We start from the raw sequence: 26,686 nt of genomic DNA on the forward strand, positions 1-26,686 counted from the left end.
CCAACAAACGAAAAAAAGTGCCACATCATTGACACATATGCTATTTAACTTTGTATAAATAAATATATGTACATAGAACAACATACAAGTAAATGCATATCCTTTAAGTTATATAAACATCATGTGTCAATATTATAAAATCTCCATTGTACAAACTCATTTTAAATCCACTACTGATTCAAGACAAATGAGATTTGGCACCTTGAAGAATTGCATAACTAGCATTGACCCTTAATCAGACAAGCCTGCATGTGTTTGTCCATGATAAAAGACAAACGACAATGGCCTGTTCTGGATCCTCTCATGACCTGCAGTTACCTTTATTTAACTGATTGATGAAGTTAGATATGGCCTCGGTTGATATTGTACAAAATATAAGTCAATAAAATGGATTGTGCAAGAAAAGCAAAGAGTAGCTTGTCACTGAAATTGAAACTTTTAAAAGAGCTTTTCTTCCATCTGAGAACTGAGTCTTTGGGGAGAGAATGCAGTGAAGTATAGAAAAAGTGTAAAGAAAGTCCCTTTCTTTCTTTTGTAGTTAATAAATATACATGTATGTCTCCTAAATTTGCCTGAATTGGGGGAAAGACTGACATTTTTAAAACTTCTTGTCAAGATTATGTTATATATATATATATATATATATATATATATATATATATATATATATATATATATAATGTTTCATTTTTAATAGCACATAAGTGTCCTCACGTCTCTGGCCTTGAAATATCTGATAGGGTTTCCATGCTAATAGAGGCTAACCATCGGGAGCTTTCTGCAGCCACGGGTAAAACTGTTGCTGGAACAAGATGTGCCATTTTACATTAGCTTGAACAATCTCAACAGCTCGAGCAAACGCAGGTGCTGACTCTCCCTTGCTGGTGAGGATGAACTCTTTCAGCTAAAGAAAAGAAGGTAAAAACAGAAATTACTAACATTATCATTTACACTGTAATTGATTTTTGCCTGATGTATCAGATGTATCAGTAGAAAGTTTGTGTGTCTATGCATGTAAGTGGAATCTTCATCAGTTAAACAGAGTCAGAATATACAATGCATTTACATGCAAATGCCTGACATGTTGTTTAGTGTAATGTTTTTTTTTTTTTTTTTTTTTTTTTTTTGGGGGGGGGGAAGGGAAGGGCCATTGGGTGTCTTGAAAAAAAATAAGAAGCAGAAGAAGAAGAAAAAAAACCCTTTGCTAGCCTAACATTAATTAAGGCATACAATCTAGACCTTAAATCTCCATTTACTAAGCAGCACATTACGAAAATGATTCCCAATTCCTGAGGTCATGAAAACTACGTGAATTTACTTGCACTGGGATTCAGGAGTCAAGCTGCTCTTTTGGTCCAATTTTGGCAATTTCAAAATTACTGTTCATTCATGGAAGCTTTCAAAAGAAGTAATACGATCATTCCTAACCACTGGTATTAAATGTAGCGTTGATCGTCTGTGAATCTGTGGATGAAGTGCTCTGGCAGCAGCTGATTGTCAAAGACAGTATGCTAATGCTCTGTTTAAAAAAACTCTGAGGGGTTACGCATTATTTCAGTATGAATGATAAATTGGGGAAGGCAAAGTCAGCTGGATGAGAAAGTGCTGCACTGCAGTGAGAAGAATCAGCAGTCTGTGTCCTCTGAGACTGAAGCTGAATAAGTGAATATACGTTCCATTTCCTGTAATAAGGTTAAGCAGTTACAATGAAGAAATAACCCAGCGAAACGGTCCAGAGCACATTTCTGCAGTCTTCAGAGTTTACTCCTGCTCATTTTCCATCTCAATAATTTTCTGACCAAAGTTTGTTTGTTATTGATGTTCCATCAATAATTCATTCCTGTTTTAGTTTGATTAGAGGTGTACCTCTAGCCTCAGGATGATGTAAAAGTTCAGCCTCACCTCATTCAGCTCAGCCTCAGTGTTGAGAAACTCTGTCACGCCGCTGATTAATTTTGAGTTCATAAATAAGGCTTCTCCATACCTGCCATAGAGACACTATTATTAAAAACACTGGAGCACCACAAGCAAACAAACACCAATAGATATTTCCCATAATGCTCTCTGGTCCTTGAAACAAACACAAGAAATAACATTCACTAATAAACATCTTATGAGAGTGTGAATGTGAAATTCATATCAGGGTCTGAGAGGAAGGTTAAAATCCCTGATAAACAGAGATGAATGAAGACATATTCACCTGGAATTCAAAATGTCACACTTCTCGCGGAAATATTTCCATGCTAAATGTCTTCCCAACGGATTTTGGGCCACATGTATGATGACATCGATCACGTCCTGATCCGGCACCAGGTCGGAGGTGAGGGACAGGTTCAGGAGCCTGTGGACAAGACAAATTAATAAGAGCTTTCTTAGTTTGTAATCATATTAGTTGTAATCCATTTTGTGATCCTACAAGTATGATAGTTTAAAACTTGTGTAAATCTGAGATACAAAACACATTATTCTTTGCCGTTTTCAGCAAAGACATCCACTGACAGGCCTGGCGAAACACAATTATTCAAATATATTTTAAGACTGTGAGTCCGCTTCTTCAAAAAGTTAATAACCAGAAAAGACCAAATCAGATGCAGATCGACCCATTCGCTTCAAATTGGTGCAAAATGTCAAGTAGATGAAAAGGAATAAATAGGAAATTAGATTTTGCACATAAAGATACTGCCATGGAACACAAGTTAAATTTGCAAAAACATGTGGGGTAATTGCTTCGCTGTTTTTGGTCTCTCATTTCAGTCCTATACACTTTACTGGGCTTTTGACTTCATTTGTCGCCAAGTCACTTGTAGTACTTCTTCACTAAAAACCCTGGAGATTACTGCCATGGTGACAAAACTTACATCTGTATGCGAACAGCAGCTTCACAGCTCACATACGTGACATCTCGTTTCCTCTAAGGACAAGTGCAAACAAGCTTTCAGAACAGCTTCTTTTGCATTGCTCATTCTCTAATCACTTTTCTTTTTTTACACTGGGAAATTCTGATATTGGACTTGTGTAATTGAATTCTAGCAGGTATATTTGTGACAGTGTGAAAACATTGTCATCATAGATTGCATTTTTGTTTTGTTCATTACTGATGAGGCCACCATAAAGGTTAGCATGTTCAGATTCACATACTACCATATTACTGTCTAAAGTTTACTGTAATATGGTATACAACCATTCCACAATGCAATACACTTGATCTTAACTTACATTTCCAGTGTAATGAATGAATAAGGAAGTTGCTATTATTATTATTATTATTATTATTATTATTATTATTATTATTATTATTATTATTATTATTATTATTTAACTAAGGTTTCAGTCTCTAAGGCTGCAGGAACATCTGAAGGTTAGCAGGCAGAGTTGAAGTGAGATCAGCTAACACACACACACACACACACACACACACACACATTCCAGTAGTGGAGTGGAATTATTTTCAGCCCACTTGATCAAAACATACATCATCAAAAGTAGTAGGAGGAGGGAGAAGCAATTCACTCCACGCCATAGAAATCAATACTACACACAGACTCCATACACCCCATCCTTCAGACATTTACTAGCTCACTCCAAACACAGGGCAGTTTTCTCTGTGGTAGATTAAATATCACAAACACACACTCTTACACACATGCTGCTCATCCGAGACGGGAGTTGGTTTATAAAATCACTCCTCTGAGGCCTCATTTGAGGAAAGTACTCAGACATATGCACGTTTGAATCATGATTGTGCAATTGAACAGTGCCTGATCATTATGAAGTCCCACAATTAAGGTAGACAGGAATTCATTCAACAGTTTTAACTCTCAGAGGACAGTCAACAGCTGCAGTCTTCTCTTTGAGCTGATATAAATGCAGGTACAGGTTCTTCACGCATCAATGTGGCTATCACATCACGTTTATGCTATGCACTGTAGCACCAGGTGCCAGTCTCCAATTAGCATGTGACTATTGTTAGACTGTTTTTCTAACAGTGATGTCTAGCTCTTTCAACACCACCACATCACTACATCACATAAATTTGCTAATATTCATATAATTTTGTGTTGTGGGGAGAAAGGTTCATCAGCCTTTCTTTGTATATCTATCAAAAAAGTCAAGGTTGTCAATTATTTCAAGATGTGTTTTAGAACTACAGGTCAAGATGTTATCGCAGCTCTAACCAGGGTGTCATTGGCCTCACTGCTTGTTAGTCCAGCTTATTAACCACCTAAACAAAAAAACAGCTACCATCACAAGGTGACCATGATTTTGCCACAATTTTTACTAATCAAACATAACCCTTACCAATAGCCAGTGTTGTAGTAAGGGTCAGCCCATTTGAGTCAGAGTCAGGATGGAGACCAGAAAAGCATTGAGTCAAGACTGTATGATCCTGAGGACATGACAAGACCAATATAATGAAATCATGGTCTTTGACTCGGTTTCGTGTCAGTGTGTAAGACTACATTTTCATGGTCTTGGTCCTTCAGTCAGAGACCATATTTCTGAGTCTGACTCCAAGGCCATATTTTCATGTTGACTCAAACTCGAACCTCTTATCTGGTCTCTGTCTTGTCTCAAACTAAATCCTCTTCTGGTCTCGATCTTAAATCAGACTCTACCCTCTTCAGGTCTTTATCTTGACTTACACTTTATTCTCTTCTGACTCAGACGGAAATGAATTGGTCTCAACATCAACACTGCCAAAAATTACAGATAAAACAGAAGCAAGGGTGCCTTTTATTATAAACTTTAACATCAACCTTAAGCCTATTCCTTACATCTAACACAACTCTAAAATCTAAAAAAAAAAAATTATATTATCTTCATAGAGGGCAGCTAGAGAAAAAAAAATGAATAGGTTTCTTGTTGATTGTGATTTAATGAGTAGTACCTTAACATGAAGGTGAAGTTGCCTGAATATAGAGCACTGAAATGTGTGCTTACTAAGTGCTGTGCTATTTATCTTCTTGCTCTAGTGAGACAAACAACATCCCTCTCAACAGATCAACTCTGAAGCCATCCCATGCGCCTCAGCCTGTTGAGTGCTGAACACTCACTGCAGAGAGGGGTCATGGTGGGTCTGTTTATATGGGAATGTGTTTTTTTCACAGTGCATCCATAAAACAATGACCAAATGTAACCGAATAAATGGAGATGTCAAACCCGCAGTGGATCCTCAGAGAACTGCTTTAGAATATGTGTGGGCTCTGAGATCCTCGTCTGGCCTGGACAGGGTGTAATCCGTCACCATCCTCATCCTGCTATTGAGTTGGGAGAGGATTTAAGACAAATTGGAGACTAATGGGAAAAAGCTCCTACGGCAGCCATTGTCTTTACTGCCCCATCAGAGGAGTTAGTGCAGCTCTACTGGTGTGAGTGACATGATGTGGAGGACAGGACTGAATCGGATTGCTTCATGAGGTACAATAGACTACAAAATAACAAGGCAGTTATAGTCAGGAGTACAATACATGCTCCAGAGATCTCCAGACTCCTGCTATCAATAAAATTGTGTTGCTTCTTCATTGTTAATGAGGTCGACTGAACTGTTGAGGAGGAAGATGTTGTCACTGCAGGTCAAGGCCTCCAAGAGAACCTTCTTTTCAGAGACGGCTGTAGAGGAGTGAAACTTCATCCAGATAAACTCCCACACATCCTCATCCATCAGAGAAATGCATGTTGGATGGAATCCTGTAGGACAGAGGATTGACTGAAACATATGAGTGAAGACACAAGGTAACTATAAATGCTAATAAATTTACATTTATAAAGCTAATAAATCTAATAAATAATACATGTTGAATTTAAAATTTAAATGCTCATATTTCACATTTACAACTGTATTGATGGAGCCCAAACTAAAATAGAAAGAAAATATTTAACAGTGGTGATACACTAGCGTATATGATTAGCATTCCTCACTAGATCACATTGTGTTCACATCTTATTTTGGTTTAAAATTCTTAAAAATATAATTTTTTTCCAAAGGAGATAACAGCAGGAATTTAACTCCTCAGGGTTGTTCAAAGAAAGAATGTCACAAGTTAGCATTCCACACTTTGGTCCAAGTATTCTTCTGCTCACAGCAAAAAAATGTCCATATATATATATATATATATATATATATATATATATATATATATATATATATATATATATATAAATTGACCCAAATCATCACTGCAGGCCTCCCAAAGTGAGTCACTGTGCAATATGTCTAGCAATATATCGGTCAAAAGTAAGAGCCCTCTATGGACCCATGGATATCATCTGGTTACAGATCTCTGAAAAGAATAACAGTCTACAGTCGAGCTACACAGAGAGAAAAGCATCTGAGGCTGTGAGGCGATGCATGTAATATTCGTACAGGAAGAAGAAATAACATTAAACCTCTGGAGGAGCTGCGCCGATACAATGACTGAACTTTTGATTTGCTCAAACAAAGCGCAATAAAGACCTGCTGATTCTGGATGAGCTGTTGGAGCCTTTGGGAGTTTTCAACGTAGCGATACAGAAAACGGCACCTCCAGTAAGATATGAAATCATGTCACAACCAATTGGAGCGTATAGACTGAAATTTCCACACCTGTGAAAGTGATGTCTTGTTTATGACTTCCACTGACAGGAACGATAAGTGAATTCAGAAACACAGTTAAAGAATAATGTTTGTGACATTCCGTTAGCTGTCAATATATTGGGAAAATTCATGAATTTTATATATTTTCACAGTAAAAATTGGAGGCAGCACAAAACATAAATCAAGTTTAGACTTCTATAACCTTTACTATAGTAACCAAAATATAAAGGTTTGATTTTTCTCAAATACTTGCATATGTGGAGGTGACATGTTTATAATAAAAGGCTGTTATGAGATTCTTCAGCGAGCCTACAATATATGCCTGTCAGATGCTTTTATTCTTGAAACAATGTACAAAGTTTCTTTGAGTATTTTACATTGCGACCATTTATTATAAAAAAAAAAAAAAAAAAAAAAATGTAATAATAATTAACTGAATTCAGTAAATAAATTCAGCTTGAGTGGTTTCCATCTACAGGGGTATCTGACTTTAATTTAAGTTTACATTTCTTTTAAAGCTGTGGTTTCCTGATTATAATCATGTATAGATTTGTCATCATTTGTCTTAGGCTGTCAGTGATCTGAAATTTATCTTTGCAGCTCATAAACACTGCTGGGTTATTCCTCTGGCATTATCATCACCTAAACCATACAAGATATAAAGGTCAAACGCATTCCTCTTTATGGTGTGCTCATCCCTGAACATCATACTGAACATATTCCTTCTATTGTCCCAGTAGGACTAAAGGTCATTTTTGAAGAAAAGGACAGTTAAGGACACATCTGGCAGATCCAGACTTCTGCTGTCAGCTCAGAGGCACAATAAAAGACAGTTATAACATGTCCATAAAGTGCAAAAAATAAAAATAAAATTATACCAAAGTCCAAAATTATACATAAAATTAATTATCTATAGGATGGTACAACAAAAAACATAAAAACAGTTGAGAAGAAAGGCAGAAGAATTTCATATATATATATATATATATATATATATATATATATATATATATATATATATATATATATATATATATATATATATATATATGCTCTAGCTCCAGTGTATTAGACTATACAGTTCACATGATAATACATCTACCAGGAGTGATTGTGTTCAGTACAGAGACTTCCTGTCTGTTCAGACATGATCAGAAACCTCACACTGGACTCCACAGGGTAATTATTATAGAGCCACGGCTAGAGCAACTGAGCAGTTTCAGGGCAAAAGAGTGTGAAATCTTTGACTGAACAGGTTAAACACTGGTTGAGTGTATTTTTCACATGTTAAATCAAGAATATTAGTCAAAAAAAGCTTTTCAATTGAGCAGCCTGCTTTTATAAGTGTCAAGTTAGAGGCCTCAGAAGTCATTAAATGCACATAATATGAAGCCAAGTTTAATATGTGGCATTATATGTGTAATGAAGCACGTATTAATGGTCTGTCTGTCAATCTAAGGGCACAATTTTAAAGACACTAGCAAGCAAATTTCCAATGTGTTTAGTCTTACCCTGGAGTTGGTTCACCCTCTTCCTATTTGACTGAGGTTGCCTGTGTGTACTGCTCTTTCATGTGTTTGTAGGCCTACAGCCAACTGTTTGGCTCAAATATATATATATTATTTAAAAAAAGAATTTCCCAAAAGCTGGGCAAGCACAATATCTTGGGCAGAGTAAGAACACACACCCACAATCCTGTTTATTCTCCATTATGGTCATTAGTCCAAATGGTGTGTTTTACAGCGTGATACTGCGTACATATGAACATTGCTGTGGGAAGCAGGGAAAACAAATTAGATGAACAAATGTGTGTTGCCATGGACACTTGGAATAAAGCTCCTATTGCATAAATCTTGTCATAGTTAACCATACAGAAGATTAACCCAACCATATTTTGCAATATTCTCGTTCTGTAAAATGTGTGATTTTTTGCATTTGCTCACCTGTTCTTGTTGCTGAAAATCCAGTCTGAAATGAGAGAAACAGCTTGCCGGTGACTGTGTTTGTTTCCAAAACTGCAGGCCAGCATCATCACCTCTCTCTGCAACTCTCTGAGGAGGAAAGAAGGAAGTGCATTAGCAGCTAAAGATGGCGGAAGAGGGAAATGAAACATTAAATACATGTCTACTGAGGTCATTCCCATCTCTGAGGTGGAAAATGTCTGGCTTACACTTTGCAATTCAGTGTCCTTACTCAGACTACATATAAGATTATAACTGTAATAAATAATTAATGACATGTGAAATTCAAGACTCACTGGGTTTGATAAGCCACCTGCATGAAGGAGCCGTCAGGGGAAGTGGCTGGCCAGCCCAACTTGTGATATTTCGGTTCCACCTGTCTTAGAACATAGTCCTGATGGCACAGAACAAAACCAAAACAAAAATTATAAGTGGCAGTGTGTGTGTGTGTGTGTGTGTGTGTGTGTGTGCGTGCGTGTGTGTGTGTGTGTGTGTGTGTGTGCGTGTGTGTGTGTGTGTGTGTGTGTGTGTGTGTGTGTGTGTGTTTTGACTCGCCATACGGTAAAGGGAAATGTCGCAGCAGGTAATGTAATGGCTAATTTAGCTTGACTGCTCTATTCCATGCCCTCTTACAGAGACGACTGAATGATCACAATTAGACCCTGCTATGCCACAATTCAATTCTTAACACACACTTACATGGATAAAAGCACATAAACACTGGTAGAGGACATTGTTTTCCAGACTGTGGTGGACCATACAGCTGATCAGGTGTCTTTGTCAAGCTGTTAGCAATTGAGTGACGTATTCTTGTTTTGCCAACAGATTAACCTCAGTTTGATGATTAGTGATGCTGCTGTGTTTGTGAGTGAACAGCCCAAAATACACACACACACACACACACACACGTTTGTTTTTGTGAAAAGTGGGGACATCCCATAGGTTTTATACTGTAGAAACTGTATATTCTATCGCCATTCACCAACCCTGCCCCTAAACCTAACCCTCACAGGAAACTTTGTGCATTTTTTACTTTCTCAAAAAAACTCATTCTGTATGATTTATAAGCTTTTTTAAAAATGGGGCATGGGTTATGTCCTCATAAGTCACCCTCTCCTTGTAATACCTGTGTCATACCCATGTCATTATACAGAGTTGTGTCCTGATATGTCACAAAAACATGCCCACCGAGAGGGGTACGGTCTGGCAGGTTGAGACACCTGGCCTCGTGACTGAAGGCACCAGACTAATCTGCTCCAGCTGTTTCCTGTCTTGCATTACATTCTAAACATCTGCTTTGTCTCACAGTAAACACAGTGATGGAGAGAAATAGAGAGAAGATGATATTAAATTCATCACACTCACACTCTCACTGCTGACACTAAAGGGTCGTCCATTACAGAGGAGGGGCAGAAATGACTCATGCGCACTGAGGGATTGTGGGTAGGCGTTTGAGTGATATTCTGAATAACAAAGTGATAAATGAATGTGAAAGCAGGTGGACAGGCAAGACATAAGCCAGAGGAACAGAGAACATGTCTGACACTGTCATGTTAGGCTGTGTTCAGAATGGAATACTAGCACACTGCATACTAGCACTTGTATTGCTGCTGTTTTGGAGGAAGTTCTGAGTTCGATCTGTCTGGTGTTGAGTGAAGTCATTTGAGACATGCTGCTAGATATCAGCTGTGTCTTTCTTATTGCACTAGTCAAGGTTAAAATACACCAGACACCAAACTGATCTGAGATCAGACTCACGCTGAACAGGCTGTGGTCTTCAGTGCGGTCCAGGAGTTTGTCCAGCTGGTAAAGAGCTCGGCTAGCAGCGTGCCACGGCAGAAACTCGCTCTCCTGAGACAAATATGAGATCATCTGCAGAGGGATGTTTTGGGGCAAATACCCCGCTCTAGAGAAAAGAAAGAGAGTACCAGAATCAGACACTAGCAGCTCATCTTTACGCATATTTACCCTTTGGTAGACATGTCGTTAACATTTCATTACAAACAGTTCATTTTGTTCATCATTATTTGTTTAGAATAACTGCCAGGCATTGTGCTTTGTGTGGGGAGTCATAATGTGCTGTAAGAAACAAAAAACAGCTTCTCCTGTACGGCTCGTGTTCAATTTGCATAACTCCATATGACATAAGTTCTCTACTAAAACACAGACATGAGCATTAACAGCACATATTCACTGTCATTTGGAGCGGGATATCAAATCCCAGAAGTTCTTCAGCGGGACCTTGGGCTCTAGTCAAATGAGACACTGTGTTTCTGCCACACATCGGTACCTCCTCCATTTATTTTCAATCCATGTTTCCTACCGACTTTCCCTTCAGTATTTTTAGAAACTCCCACAAGAATCTCATGAGAGTGAAAAAAATAAATAAAAGCGGATGATATCCTTAGAGAAAAAAACACAAGAGACACGAGACTTTCCAAGAGCGTTGAAACCAGCGAATGCTTTGGTTTTTTCTAAGGTGCACACTTTTGGCCACCCAAATGCTTTGGCACCGTTCTAGACACCCAGGCACAATGGGAATGAGTTTTGCATATGCAAGCACCACTCAGAAAATCAAAAAATCTAGTTGAGATCATATTTATGTTCCACCTGCGCTGTGGCCTTTCTCTGACTCATAATGCAGGAAATGAATCTTAATTTCTCACAATTTCATGCAGGGCACATAAACGCTCTCTTTCAGAGGTCAGGCAAAAAAGGAAGTGATCAGACTTGAAAATGGACTCATTAAATTCCAGAGGACAGATTCTCCCAACACACATTTAATTGGTACATTAATCACAGTTACTCACGGACACCCACTGTTACCCAAGGAGGTTTTTAACATTTCTAGAGAAACTGATTTGCATTAACATTAGCAGGAGACATACGAAAAAAAAAAACTATCAAAATCTGCATGATGAAGCAAATGCATTTAGGATATCAAGGAAAGATAAATGAATACAGTTTAACTGAAAAGCTTTTTAGCTCAAAAGGTTTGTGTCTAACTGAGATCAGAAACCATGTTCTTCTTCCTTTGAACAGCCTGTTAATATACATTATTAGTGAAGAAAGAAGAGTCTTTAAATTGGATTTCAGCATAACTTATTTTATCAGAGATATTGAAAAAATCCAAAATAGGCTATTCCTAAAAGAACGAAACTCAAAATGTCAAAAACAGGAATAACTGACATTCAGTGAAGACCCAAAGCAGAGAGTCAAGTATTAATTACCAATAATTCAACAGTTTGAATCAATAATTCAGCTCAGAGTCAATAAATTAGTTGTTATAATGACTAAAGCATGTATATGCATTTATCTGAAAATTTTTTCAGGATTTTGCATCTAAACCTAGAGTAGAACAAGCTACAGCTAACCAGAATAAAACATTAAATTGTTTAATGAGAAATTATTTTATAACAATAAACAATTAATTAGCCTACAATGATGCCAAGGCACTTGAAACATTCTGTTATTCTTTCACACTGATTACAAGGAAATATTCAATGCATATTCTCCCGATTGATGTGTGCGCAAGACATGAAGAAAGATGCAGTCTTCACACAGAAGCATGAGCTTTTTAATCCTTATATTAATAATATTGCATGTGCATAAATTATGTTGTGTTTCTCCTTGAGCTTCAGCACTTCAAGACAAGACACACACACGCACACTTTTTTTTAAAATGAAAAGTGGGGACATCCCATAGGCGTAATGGTTTTTATACTGTACAAACTGTATATTCTATGGCCCTACACCAACCCTACACCTAACCCTAACCCTCACAGGAAACTTTGTGCATTTTTACTTTCTCAAAAATCTGTATGATTTATAAGCTTTTTGAAAATTGGTACATGGGTTATGTCCTCATAAGTCACCCTCTTCTTGTAATACCTGTGTCATACCCATGTCATTATACAGAGTTGTGTTCTGATATGTCACAAATATGTATATAAATATTAATATATATATTATATATATATATATATATATATATATATATATATATATATATATATATATATATATATATATATATATATATATATATATATATATATATATATATATATATATATATATATATATATATATATATATAGCCTTTAATAGAAACTAATTATTAATGTGTGCATACAATATTAAAGTATGCTTCTTCAGATGAAAAATAAAGCTAATGACATAATGGTTGTCATTTATATTTAGAGACACTTCCATTATTGCCACATTCCAACAGTGGCGACTGAAATAAGGCCAGTTAGTTTATACATTCCATAAAAACTTCCCTTTCTTTTTCTTTTTGCATTATTCAGGGGAAATTTTCTGTAAAAATAAAACAACACAACATGACCATAAAACTGTTATGAGGGGTACTGATGTTTTTCCTGCTGTTAGTGAGCACAGTAATGAACTGCACTCTCATGCTTTTGGGACGTGAAAGCACACACACACACACACACAAGGTCAACGAGTTGAAAATAACAGTATGTGGCTCTTGAACACAGAGGGAATTGTTTTAACATGATTTACACGTTGGATTTTATAAAAAAGTGCTTTCATTTTTAAACAAGGCAAATGTCACTGACATTGAAAGAACTCATGGGTAACACAACAGTCTTCTAAATAAATCATTGACTTTCTAAATTGGCCTGTAATTGTAGCTCATTTAGTCTGAGCTTCAGCAGAGCATTTCAAACGGGAATATTACGAAACTCCAGCACTGCGACTCAGGGTCAAATGAGTTCGCCCCATATGCATAAAAATATTCTGTCAAAGAAAAAAGAATATGAAAAAAGTCTCAAATACTCTCCGAGCATCGTTTTGTAATTCTTTCTCGCTGCTGTGTGAGAAGTGACAGAATTGTCGACAGATGTTGTGTTGTTTTACAGGTGCCACAAACAAAGCTTCTGTCCCTATGGCAACAGCCTGCTGATGATGCTAATATTAGGTAAGAAACAGATGAGTATTTCTATGGAAGTACTTGTAATGGGGCTGACGAGTCATGAGACATGCAGATCCATGTGCAAGCTTTTATAGTGAGTTCAGCGCAGCTCATCGAACCGCATTAAAACTGCGAGCTGGCTGAACTCGAAACAAATACTCCAAGAGTGGAAGGTCCTTGTGAGCTAGAGAGGTGAACATTGAGGTGAGAGGATTCATGGGGAAATCGGAAAACAACACACTGAACAAAACGGAGAAGCAGGTGACGTACATGAACAATAACACACTGGAAACTGGGTCACGGGGAGCACATGGGGAGAAAAACACACAGACAGTACATAATCCTTACACTATGCAATTAACCCAGTTATTATTTTCATTAATTAATAATGCACTTGAAATATTTTCAAGAGGCAGCAGCATCCATTCAGTTCTCACAGTCATATAAACACTTTTCATAATCCCAGTAATTCACAAAGAAACAAGACATTCTACTTATTGTGATTGACCATGATGCTGTTTTTAATATGGACGTTGGCATTTTCGCTTCTCAAGTACATTAGAGTCAATAACCATCTCCACAGATCTGCACCCTGAGGATGAATAATACATACTGTTAAAATCCACTTTTATTTATTAAGATAAGCTGTAAACAACAGCAGGGAGAAACAATATGTACAAACCAGACTGAAATCAAAACTCAGGAACAAAAGGATTTGCCTTCAGTCCTGTTAAGTTTCAATTATCCAGCCTTTTCGGTAAACAAGGCAGAGCCGAATTAACAGGCTAAATGAACATGACGTACCACAATCCACTGGAACAGGTTTCCATTCTCGGCCCAACGTGATGGCAATAAAGACAAGTTTCCCTGCGGGTTTGTCGTCAGTTGACTGAATCAGCATGCTCAGGAAACAGCACCGGCAGATGAGCCTGTCGTTTCAGTATGATGAACAGCAGTGCTAATGTTAGCAGAGCATCTGGCAGTTCCTTATTTAGTTTGGAGGGGAAATTAAAATGACTGCTCTAGAAAATGAATGAATTTCAAAATCGTTACAAACAACATCTACAGTAATTACACAAAATTCAATGTTTAAGAAAGTCCATCAGTGATACTCAAAAGCTGATTTGGCTGCCTACTGATTCTAGCTGCCACCAATTGAATTATTCTTTCATTAAGCAGAATGAGTGAGAGTTTTGGATTAAATAAAGAGGACCTTAGGGAGAACAGTTATTCCTGAAGGGACTAATGGCAGCTTGGCAGCCTGTGGCACTATAAACTTTCAGAGGACACTCTATCAGAAAGCAGCGCTTTTCCCTCTATCTACCTTTATCGTTCTGTCTCTTCCTCCTCTCACATTAATGGAGGTTTGTGAGTTTCCAGCTGCTGATGAAGCTCCGAAGGATCAACACATTGAGGCAGCAGTGGAAAGGCGGGAACATAGTGGTTTACCCTCAATTACTTATTATCCACTATCGCTGTAACGGCTCAATAGTCTCCACGCAGGTCTCATCTTGATGAGCTAAGGGGTTTTCTTCAGTAACGCCTCCAGGCTAAAGGAGAAAAGAGACTTAAAGTAAAAGAACTGCATCTGTCAGTAATGAAGGTCTTACTGAAGTTGACTGGATCGGACTGTTCTTCACTATTGTGATGGATGGATTTATCAAGATCCTTTCATGCTGTCCAAAAGAAAATCTGTTACATCACTGCTGAATGACTAATTATCTAAGATTGATTATTTAAGTCAACTTCGGATACATATTACAAGGAGATTTCACATACAGACAACAGCTGGTGAACATGGCAAGATTTGATCACAGTAAATGTGATTCTTCTGGTATCAGCAGATCAATCAGAATATGAACACTCTGTCTTGGTGATGCTATATTAATTTACCTGGAGAGTGCTATGGACGTATGCATCTTCAGAGGACATGAAACAAACAGCAGTTTATATAGAAAACTAATGAGACAGTTGTTTTGGAATGAAATCCAAAATAATATCTCGGCTGACATGTGATCAGACCTGAGACAAATGTTAATAACAAGACTGAATACATTTTCAACTCTAGCAACATGTAGACTTACATTCAGACCTGTCAGTCTGGATGTAATCTTTTGAAATCCCAAGGAGGTAAAAAAAAAAAAAAAAACATTTGCACCGCTCTCTGCTGTAACTTTAGGCATGAGGGCCCTGTCTGTTCTTATGACATTTATGAAAAATCTTCTATTATTATATAAAATCCACTCAGTGGCATTCAGAAATGCAGCTTAATATTATCAAAAGTGATATTTGAAAATATTTTTTTATGTAAAGATATAATTAAAATATTATAAGAGAAAAAAAATAAAATGGTTTAAAACCGTTATTTTTGTACTTTCACTGAATAATAAAATAAACTGATATATTAAGCAATTTAGTGGACTAATTTTTACCATAGTAAAGTTCTTAGGGATTAAGGGCATACACCCGGTACAATGTGATGCAAGGTGCAGCGCAAGTGTCCGGCGCCATTTGCATTTTCCCGTCCAGCACCACGTCGTTTAATTAGCAAATGCTTTTGCGCTCATTTTTGCGCCCATGGGTGTGCTGATCTACAAAAGAGGTGTGTTCTGGCACAAGGCTATTTTAAGGAGCTGAAAATAGGCCTGTTCTAAAGTCTGGCGAAATGTTTTTTCTAAACATTAAACACAGACACACACAGCAGCACACAAATGTGCCAAATATTACAAATTTAAGTATTGCAAATGCATAAGATTTTTTTTTATGTAGACTAAATAAATATAAAAATATAAATAAATAAATAAATAAATAAATATGCAGTACAGACCAAAAGTTTGGATACACCTTCTAATTCAAAGAGTTTTCTTTATTTTCATGACTATGAAAATTGTAGATTCACACTGAAGGCATCAAAACTATGAATTAACAAAAAAATATGTCATATTCTAGGTTCTTCAAAGTAGCCACCTTTTGCTTTGATTACTGCTTTGCACACTCTTGGCATTCTCTTGATGAGCTTCAAGAGGTAGTCACCTGAAATGGTCTTCCAACAGTCTTGAAGGAGTTCCCCGAGAGATGCTTAGCACTTGTTGGCCCTTTTGCCTTCTGTCTGCGGTCCAGCTTACCCCTAAACCATCTCGATTGGGTTCAGGTCCAGTGACTGTGGAGGCCAGGTCATCTGACGCAGCACCCCATCATTCTCCTTCTTGGTCAAATAGCCCATGATGCCTTCAGTGTGACTCTACAATTTTCATAGTCATGAAAATAAAGAAAACTCTTTGAATGAGAAGGTGTGTCCAAACTTTTGGTCTGTACTGTATATATATATATGCCTACATGTCATATTGGATAGTCATCGCATGTATCAGAATTAGGCTACCTATTTGATCGCACACGAGCAGCTGTTACAATAGCAAAAGTAGATTTGGACACGCCCTGAGTGCACCTGTGCTGTGCGCTTTACACTTTGTGTTTATATCATTAAAATAGGGCCCTAAATGTTTCATCTTGAAATATTTTTCAAATCTTTTGCACTGAAAATCCAGATTTAGTCTCAACATTTTTCTATACTTCCAAGTTTTTCCTCACCTCTGTGAGTTTGTACTTTCTCACTTGTAGGTGAACAAGCCACTGAAATAATGTGACAGTTACTGTGACACTAAAAAGCACCACCCAAATACAGCTGAATTAGACTGAAGGATGTTAAATGGATCTGCAGTGCAGGTTTCAGGCTCTCTGAATGACTCTGCATGTTTCCAGAGGGGCCGTGTAACAAACAGAACCCACCTCGCCAGGTTGAAGACGTCATCAATCAGACCAGCCCTGTTGCCCACGGAGATGATCTGCCGGTGGAGAACAGTAGAGACATTTATAATGCAGCAGGAAACATGCAGGATAGATGGGAGTGAGGAGGAGAATGAGGAAAAGGAAGAATCGTGACAGAAGTCGAAAGAAAACTCAAGGGAAATACTCAAAAAAGGAGAGATGATGGACTGAGAGAGGACTGAAAAACAGCATTGTGGGAGCTGTACCGTTGGGTTGGTCATCAGCTGCTGAATCAGAAGTCTCCAGTTGTGAAGGTCGTAGTTCACTCTGAAGTAGCCTGTTTGATTGATGTTGCCCAGCAACCACGTCTCACCGTCCACGTGACCCACTCTGTGTGTCTCTATAAATACACGATGTAAAAAAAGAATATGAAACAAATGTTTAATGACACTTCTGACAGCTCAGTGTAGCTCTACTCACATGCAAATGAGCAGAAACACATGGCACCAAATGACATCTAGACACTTAGATAACAGAAAGTAATAAGTTAATAAAAATCATTAAAGAAACATGTGTTTAAAACATTTAACGGAATGAATGTAAACTGACTGCATTTTTAATTGAATATAACCGAAAATTATACAAACTGCTTGTTATAGTTCATATGTACTGATATATTTAGCAATTTTCAGCGCATTTATCATCTCATAAAAACAGCCCTGCTTGAAAATGTATAGGAAGAGACGATGCATTCAGCATTTTGTAATGCACAACATCTAATGTGTCTGACACGTTCTCATCTTGTAATATTCCAGCCAGACCTTGTGCTTTTTCATGGATAACAAATACACTGGTTAAGTGCTTTTGAGTGCATTTGAAGTGTATCGTGATCCAGGGAGCATCCAACCATCAGTGGCCAGATTGCAGGAGTCAGGCGGTGAGTTAATGCATTTAAATGGGGTCGCTATGTTATAGCCTCTGTTTCTTTCAAGAGTCGCTGAAGACTAATGACCTTCAAGTCTTTCTTGAACATGCTGCTTTGGATCTGCATTGTAGCCCTGATGAAGGCTGTCTCTCAGAGAAGGTGAGAAGAAAATGGAGGCTGTTAAATAGTCTCACAATCAGAGGAACTCTGAGCTCTGAGCCACACGGATCACTCACAGACCAAATTCAATTCTGGCTGAAGAAAATCCACCTGGTTCTCCCAATGGAGAGGAAAGGAATGGAACAGAATTGAAATAATATAATGATGGTGGACGGGTAGCTGCTGCATGAATGTGTGACTCAAAGATTAATAGTATTTTGAATGTGTTGTAAAATGACATTTACATAAACGCACTCTCAGGAGCTGAATTAGTCAAATTTAATGAGGAAATCCAATTAAATCTGTACTTTTATCTGTAGTTTTATGTGTTGCTGGGTGATTTGACAGCAGTTGTGGACTCCCAAGGTCAAGGACATGACATTTAGTTTTCTGTTCAGAACTAAAAATGTACTTAAAAGAATTCAATTTCTTCTTATTAATTAAAATTCATTCTAATGTCAATTTCAGGTTAATAGTAACAATATAATGAAGACAAAATGCCATTATAAATGAGTGAATGAATATATATATATATATATATATATATATATATATATATATATATATATATATATATATATATATATATATATGTATATATATATATATATATATATATATATGATAACATTTTTATATTCTTGATGGGGATGTTCATGATTGTTTATCAGGGTCATCCATTCTCTTAAATTATTGATTAAGCAAGTACAACGTGTTCCTGGAACAACATTCCAATTAACCAATCAGAAATGAGATATAACTTACTGGGAAATGCCAGTTTTAGATTTACAATCAGGGTTAGGTGCTTCTACACTTTTTTAATCAGCTATCATTTCCCACTGATTTTAGGGATAAATTATGGGTAAGGTTAAGGTTATGGGCAAGGACTGGGTAAAGTCTGTATTTTTGGACAACAATGTTGATCAAGGATCATGAGAAGATCCAGGAACTTGTCTTTCTTGGCAAAATCACGGCGACCGAAGGAAAATATGTTAGAATTTTTATATGGTGGTTACACCACATGCCACATTTAGAGTCAAATTGTGATTATGTGTGTCCATATACCAATGAAAACACTCATTATTGCATAACTGGTACCTGTTTTATAGGAGACCCAAATGATGGTCTCTGTTGATATGTGACTGGAGTTTCCCACTGCCAGCGTAAGCGGTATTTTCCACTGGAAGCTAAAATGCGACAAAGAGAGAAATAACAGCTGAAATGCTTCTATTTGATCTCAGGGGTTTAAATGCCACTGCTGCAGAAACCTACTGTATGACACACATAATCTTACACATACGGACTCCCACGACTTAATGCGATTGTGGGCTATATTTGCACGATATCCTCTCTGTCTCGGCACAAGCAGGCAAAGCGACAAAATCAGAAATATCAGATGATTGTTAAGCTGAATGAAAGCCTAGCAATGTCAAAGCTCAAATAAATCAGCTTTAATTCTTTCCCAGAGTGCTTTGCTATCTCTCTATCACACACACACACAGCTGTGTATCACTCGTCACCCGATTATTGTCATGTTCTGTGTCGCCACCTCATTTTGACATCGATTCATCTGTGAGTGTGTGCTTTCATGTGTTAGTGTGTGTATGAACATCCCTAGGTATGAGTGCACATCCAGTAAAAGCCTGTCTGACAGCTGTCACTATGGATGGCCGCCCCTCTTTCAGCTGTCTAAATGGCTGACACACAGGTGGACGTGGACTGCTGTCTGCCAGCGTAAATTAACCCAGACGACAAGAGCACAGCAGAGCTGACCAACACTAATACACACTGTAACCTTATGAGATCTAATGCAAGACCCAATCATTAAACCATGCTATTTGAACTTTACTTTAACAGTTTTCCTCCTTCTTCAACAAAGCCATTTCAATTGACTGAGAAAAGTTTTTATAAGTAGGGAACGACAAGGCTAAAAGCGGACCAGGGTAAAAGGTACAATTTATTCATTTTCCTCTAAGCCATCACTACAGTTTCTTCATTATTTTTTTAATAAATGTAGTTATTGAATAAAAGTAAATTAAACTGTTTTATATCTCAAAATAAACATAATATGGTACAAACTTTGTTAAAGTTATTCATTTTTATTATTGTGCAAAACATATAACTTTAGATAATGTATTTGTATCTGTAATACTAGGGGCTTTTTGCCCCAAACTAAACAAACTACTTTTTATGATTTCAAATAAAACAAACTAATTTTCCCCCAAATAATAATAAAAAAAAACCTGCAATCAATCAAAGTACATATCCCTTAAGGTGTTCCATTAGCCACATTTTATTCTATTCAGTGCTTGATAATAAATAATAGAACATTGCATAATGGTGTTTTTATTCTTAGTCATAAAAATATGGTAATGAATGTCTTATAAGTTACATGTCATATTATATTAGCAAAGCTAAAATGCTTAAAGCAATGTGTTTTCAGTCTGCCTTTGGTTGGCTTAGCTTTATTTCTTAGCTTACCATTAAATGCCTTTGGGTAGCTTACAGTATTAGCATATTGTATCCATTAGCTAGAACAAGACATCATGATATCTTGAGACAACATGCTAAAAAAATACCCTGAACACCTTAGCAACCACATAGCAACACCCTGTCAACCCTCATAGCCCCGTTGCATGGTGGCAGTGAACTTTACACAGAAACGCACCAGATTTTCAGCATAAAATGTCAAACCTTAGTCATCTAATATGAGAAGAGCAGCCTGGATTATTTTATGACATCAGTCTCGGATGTGGGGAATGAGCTGATCTTTAGGGATTTGTGTTAGTTCCTGAGACAGGAATACATTTCAGGCTGCTGGTGACCCACCTCAAATCATTCAGTAAGATTGTATTTAATGTGTCTTAATTATGTCTGAATAAGCTGAAATGAGGATTCTGTTTAAAGATAGTAAATAGTTAAATAGTTAATAAAACGATAGATACAGCAAACGCTGGAGTTACTGGGCTGAATGTTTGCAGTATATCACAGTGGAAACTAAAGCACAGTCAGGAAGGCATTATGCATAAGATGAAGCAATATGACCCTGCTGGGAAACAGTATTTAAATGTGTATGTTTGTAAGGACACTATAGAGATAGATGCTGTGCTAGAAGAGCGCTGATATAACAATACTTATGATTTCCAGTAATAATAGAAGCATCTTTGTGTGTTCAGATGAAACCACACACTGAATATATTTACATAAATCTCATGTTCATCAGTGGGATTGAACAAGAGAAGAAAGCAAAAGAAAATGAAAGTTCTCCACAGGCTGGTAATTTGGTGGCTCGTGTTTATGTTCATTTGTGGAAGCGTCTGTTATCATCATCGTTATTTACATCCCTCAGGAACTTTGTGTTATGGCCCAGAGCTTTAGATAAAATATGAATCAAAGATTTCAGTCTCTGCAGGTAAAATGTTTGTTTGAGATGAGACCTGAGAGCATTGTGTTATGCTTATGGAAAGAAGCAATGTTTGTTAGCTGAGGTTCAGTAGCTCCAAATGGAAAAGAAAATATGGCAACAATTTAGATTAAGGAACACTATTCAATAGTTGCTTATTAGTATGTATATTACTGGCACATTGGCTGTTTATCAGTACTTATAAATCAAATATTAATGCCCTTTTCTGCATGATAATATTCACAATCGCCTAACCCTACCCAATACCTAAACCTAACTACTATTACAACTATCTTATTTACTATCAATACACAGAAAATTAGGAGTTTATGTGTAAGAATATGTGTTCCCTAATCTAAAGTGTAGCCTGAGTTGTTACACATGAGGTGAAACAGAAACCCTTATAAGCTGGCAGAAACAGAATTACAAAAGGTAAAATTTTCTAAGATTTTTTCTAAATTTCTAATATATATATATATATATTCAAAGCAATACATATCTAGAAAGAAAGAAAAAAGAAAGAAAGAAAGAAAGAAAGAAAGAAAGAAAGAAAGAAAGAAAGAAAGAAAGAAAGAAAAATGGTTACAATTTATTCTACGGTATGTGTGCTTGTGTACTTAAGAAAGTTCTGGCAATACAAGGTAAGCACATGGGGTAGGGGTAGGGTTAGGTTTAGGGGTAGGTTCAGGGTTAAAACATTTTACATATTTATTGTAATTTCTATAATAAGTATATAGTATGTACATGAGTAACAAAACTGTAAAATAAAGCGCTAGCAGGAAATAAACATGTTTGGTTAGTTTTCTATTTTTATAAAGAATAGCATTCACTGTCATAATAGTTGGGTGCTATAATTTCAGGCAGTCTGCAATTTGCAAAACACTATGTCATCAGTGCAAAAGAGTAACAAATGTGGTCTGAATGTTTCTACATTTAAAATTTACTATGATTAAGCAGCATCCTCTCTTTCTCTCTCTCTCTCTCTCTCTCTCTCTCTCTTTCTTTCTCTCACTGGATGTGATCTCTCAGTCTCACTGTCTCTCAGTGCGAGTGCGATAATATCTCAGGCTCTCTTTAGGGACGGCTGGCTCTTGCAGTCTATAATGAGTCACTGGGGGCTTTTGTGGCTCAACATGTGCGATAGATCCTCACAACACTTTTATCCAAGACCAGCTGCACAGAAGAGAGGAAAAAAAACACAAGTGTGTTCATTTGAAACCTTCCATGGATTCACACATGCTGGAGTTAGTGTTGAGCTTCTGTGTTCAGTGATGTTGTATAGACTTAGACTTTCAGTCAGTCATCCAGCAGTGGCTTAAAACCACTGAGACCATGAAGAAATGGACAAAAGAAGATAAAGATGTTCTACTGGATGGGTTAGAGAAGAAATACTGGGTTTTGTTGGATATTGAACTAAACATCTGCTAAACAAAGAGGTTGGTGGTGGATTTCTGGAACACCAAGGAACTTTTTGCTGAACTCTTAGTGCCAAATCAAGGTTTTTAAAAATCATCCATCAGCTAACAGATTGGAAAAGCACAAATTATAAATATCTAAGATGTCTTGGAAGATTTTTTTAATGATTGACCGACAAACAGTGACACAGTAATGTATTTAGGGATGTGTAGTCACAAGATCAGAGACTCGCGGAGATCAATGATCAGTCAAGGATTTTTGCTGAATTTCAAGTAATGAGTTTAAGTAATAAACATGATGCATGTTGACCTAATTTTGTTATAATATAATTTCAATGATTTAAAAGTCATCAAAACTAATGAACTTTTTTTTCATTTTAATTAAAAAATGAAATGAAAAATTACATTTATGCATTTAGTAGATGCTTATATCCAAAGCAACTTATATTGCATTCAAGCTAACAATTTTCTCCTAAAATGTGTTCCCTGATATGAACCCCCAACTTTTTTGCAGTGATACCAAATTGAACCTCCAGTCACAAATTAGTCTGACAGTTACACACCAGCCTCAAGCAGACCAGCACATACCTGCAAAATAAGACTCAATAAGGCTCAGCTCCACCTGTAAATGAATTCTCAGGAGTAACAGCACGTCCCCATTACAGTCAAGCAGCCTAAAATGAGAAAATTAATTTGTGCCTTCAAGCACTAATAAGATGTTTATATTCTCTATAATGTCACCTTAGCATAAAATCTGTGCTGTGAAAATCCAAATAGTCAGGTAAGATACTATTGCAAAGGCGTTAATGAAGGAACGGGTTCAGCTCTACACTTTTTACACTGGTGAAAATAAGCACAGGATCTACAAAACTATCTTAGATGTGCCAAAAGGTCCTTTGATGATTTCAGATGAGGTGTGTTGAAGTACTAATCCTAATACTTACAATCCTAATACTACAGCCACTTTCTAGTGATGTATTGCATCTTGCTAACTTAATACTGCAGTTTTATAATGGAGAGGAGAACTGTGTCCCTGAACAAATGCAAGTTTAATAAGATACCTGCTATATGTTAACATCCATATATAGAGGAGACCAGCGCACAACCTAATACTTTTTGACTTTCGCAGTTTGTGTAAATCCAAATGGGGTTCGGAGTATATATTGTTAAAGTATTTATTTCACACTCATGTAGTACAAATATGTGTTTCTGTCTCAAAAAATAAAAATAAAATTATATATATATATATATATTGAGCGCAGCGTCAGTTCAGTCAGGCCACAGAGGCAAGGCTGTGAACAGCTGATGCGGTCAGCTGTCTAATCGCTCCAATCACCACATCTCTCCTATTAGACACGGGACATATATATACGTGCCACTACATCTCGGTAAGTATGCTCAACGACTCGCAAGGCTCAAACTGCTCACGAGAGCCTTTGCTCGCTCAGGAACTATCAGACGGCGAATCTATCTCCATACGAAGCGTCAAATCAGGTTTGGCAGGAACTTATTCGCGAACTTAAGCGAATTCGCCGTGTTGTTTGTCAAGCAACAGACTGAATTGATACAAGTAAGCTTGATATAGACTTTTCGCACGCGATTCATCGTCAGTGTATACTAATACGACCGAATCACAACCTACACGAGTTCTGCTCCTCGCTGGAAGAAGCTATATATTCAACAAACCAAAGCATCCACGAACAACTGACCATTTCAACTTTAATTCATCTTTGGACCTGGACGTCTTCACAAAGATAAGCAAAGTATTTCATATTTACAAACTAGTGCTATTTGGCGAACATGCTTCAGACATTGTTTATTGAAAAGCTATTGTTCAGTTACGTTGTGAGGCATGCTATCATATTACCACACCGGTAACACAGAAAATACTTATAAATTCAAAGGGGCTGCTGTTTTCTCTCGAAAGAGATCACCCCTTGCCGCGATACCTGAGGAGGCCGCTGTTATCCCTCAAGCGAGGGACGAACTCCGCCTCAGAAGAAAGGGACCTGCTGTTCTCTCCAGCTGGAGAGAGTACCCTTTGCTGCTATGGCTGCAGGAGACTGCTGTTCATCCTTCAGCAGAGGATGAACACCCCTGCTACTTAAAATAAGAGGAGACTTGCTATTCTCTCCCTTGAGAACACGCCTCTCCTACCATAGGCTGCTTAAGGACATCTCCATAACATTATCTTTCTCTTTTGCAGGAAGGAAACAAGGAAACGCTACTCTCCTACCACTCATACCAAGCTCAGGAACATGCTGCTCGTTTGCGGCTCTCCCGCTGGAGAAAATACCCTCGCTGCTATTACCAGCTACCTTAATTATAGAGAGGCCTGATATTTTCTGCCTCATAAGAAGGGAGATACCCCTTCGTAAGTCAGTAGGTTACATTAAGGATATCTCAATAACACTGTCTTTCTCTTTGCAGGACTGGAACAAGGTTGGTTTTGGGGTTCTTCTTCAGGCAGTAATACTCTCATTATGTTTTGGGGGTTAATGTTAAAGCTCTTGTATGTTCAATTATTCTGGGAGCAAGAACCCCCATAAGGAACCATACCGCCAAAGATAAATTGTGTTCAATAAACTCAAGTAAACTTGCCAAAGTGGTTCCTGTCTGAAATCGAGCGCAGCGTCAGTTCAGTCAGGCCATGGAGGCAAGGCTGTGAACAGCTGATGCGGTCAGCTGTCTAATCACTCCAATCACCACATCTCTCCTATTAGACACGGGACATATATATACGTGCCACTACTGGTCGGTAAGTATGCTCAACGACTCGCAACCCTCCCTCCCTCCCCATTATATGCATGAGCACATTACTGCGCACCTTCTGGCTGTTGTCTTGTTTGTTTCAGATCACTAAGGCTTCCAAAAATCTTAGCTGGCATGGACCTCTTTGCGGAGAGACACCCATCTTCATAACCAGGCTACAGGATAGACTTACCACTGCCACATCTACATGATTATCACCGTTTACTTTAAAGACTTTATTAAAAGTCTTAATTATTATGTATTTCTAAATTCATGGTTCCGGGGGGTTAATGTTAAAGCTCTTGTATGTTCAATTATTCTGGGAGCAAGAACCCCCATAAGGAACCATACCGCCAAAAATAATTTGTGTTCAATTAACTCAAGTAAACTTGGCAAAGTGGTTCCTGTCTGATATATATATATATATATATATATATATATATATATATATATATATATATATATATGTATATATATATATATATATATATATATATAAATAACAGTCATACCATAGAAAAATAAAAATAATAATTAATTAATTAAATAGTGACAATACATAAACCGACATGTAATGGTGAATAATTCAGCAGTAAGTGACATGTAAAACATGACATCCGTAAATGCAGCCCATGCTTTGGAGATGCTAACAGTATAAGCCGGGAATATTGAAATGAAAACACCATTAAACCAGAACTGCGTTCTCTACGCAGGACCTCGACGCAATCCTGATAGCAGTGTAGCTTTGCTACAATCACCTGTAGCTTTCCTCCGGAGGTCAATGGTCTTAGACT

At 37.3% G+C, this 26,686-nt stretch overlaps 1 pseudogene; it reads right to left on the bottom strand.

Annotated features, from left to right (window-relative positions):
- Nucleotides 1–760: 760 nt before the first annotated feature.
- LOC113047749 (thyrotropin-releasing hormone-degrading ectoenzyme-like) overlaps nucleotides 761–26,686 on the bottom strand; it is a 147,103-nt pseudogene continuing 121,177 nt past the window's right edge.

This window comes from Carassius auratus, chromosome 29 (genome assembly GCF_003368295.1).
Source record: "Carassius auratus strain Wakin chromosome 29, ASM336829v1, whole genome shotgun sequence".
NCBI classification, from domain to species: Eukaryota; Metazoa; Chordata; class Actinopteri; order Cypriniformes; family Cyprinidae; genus Carassius; species Carassius auratus.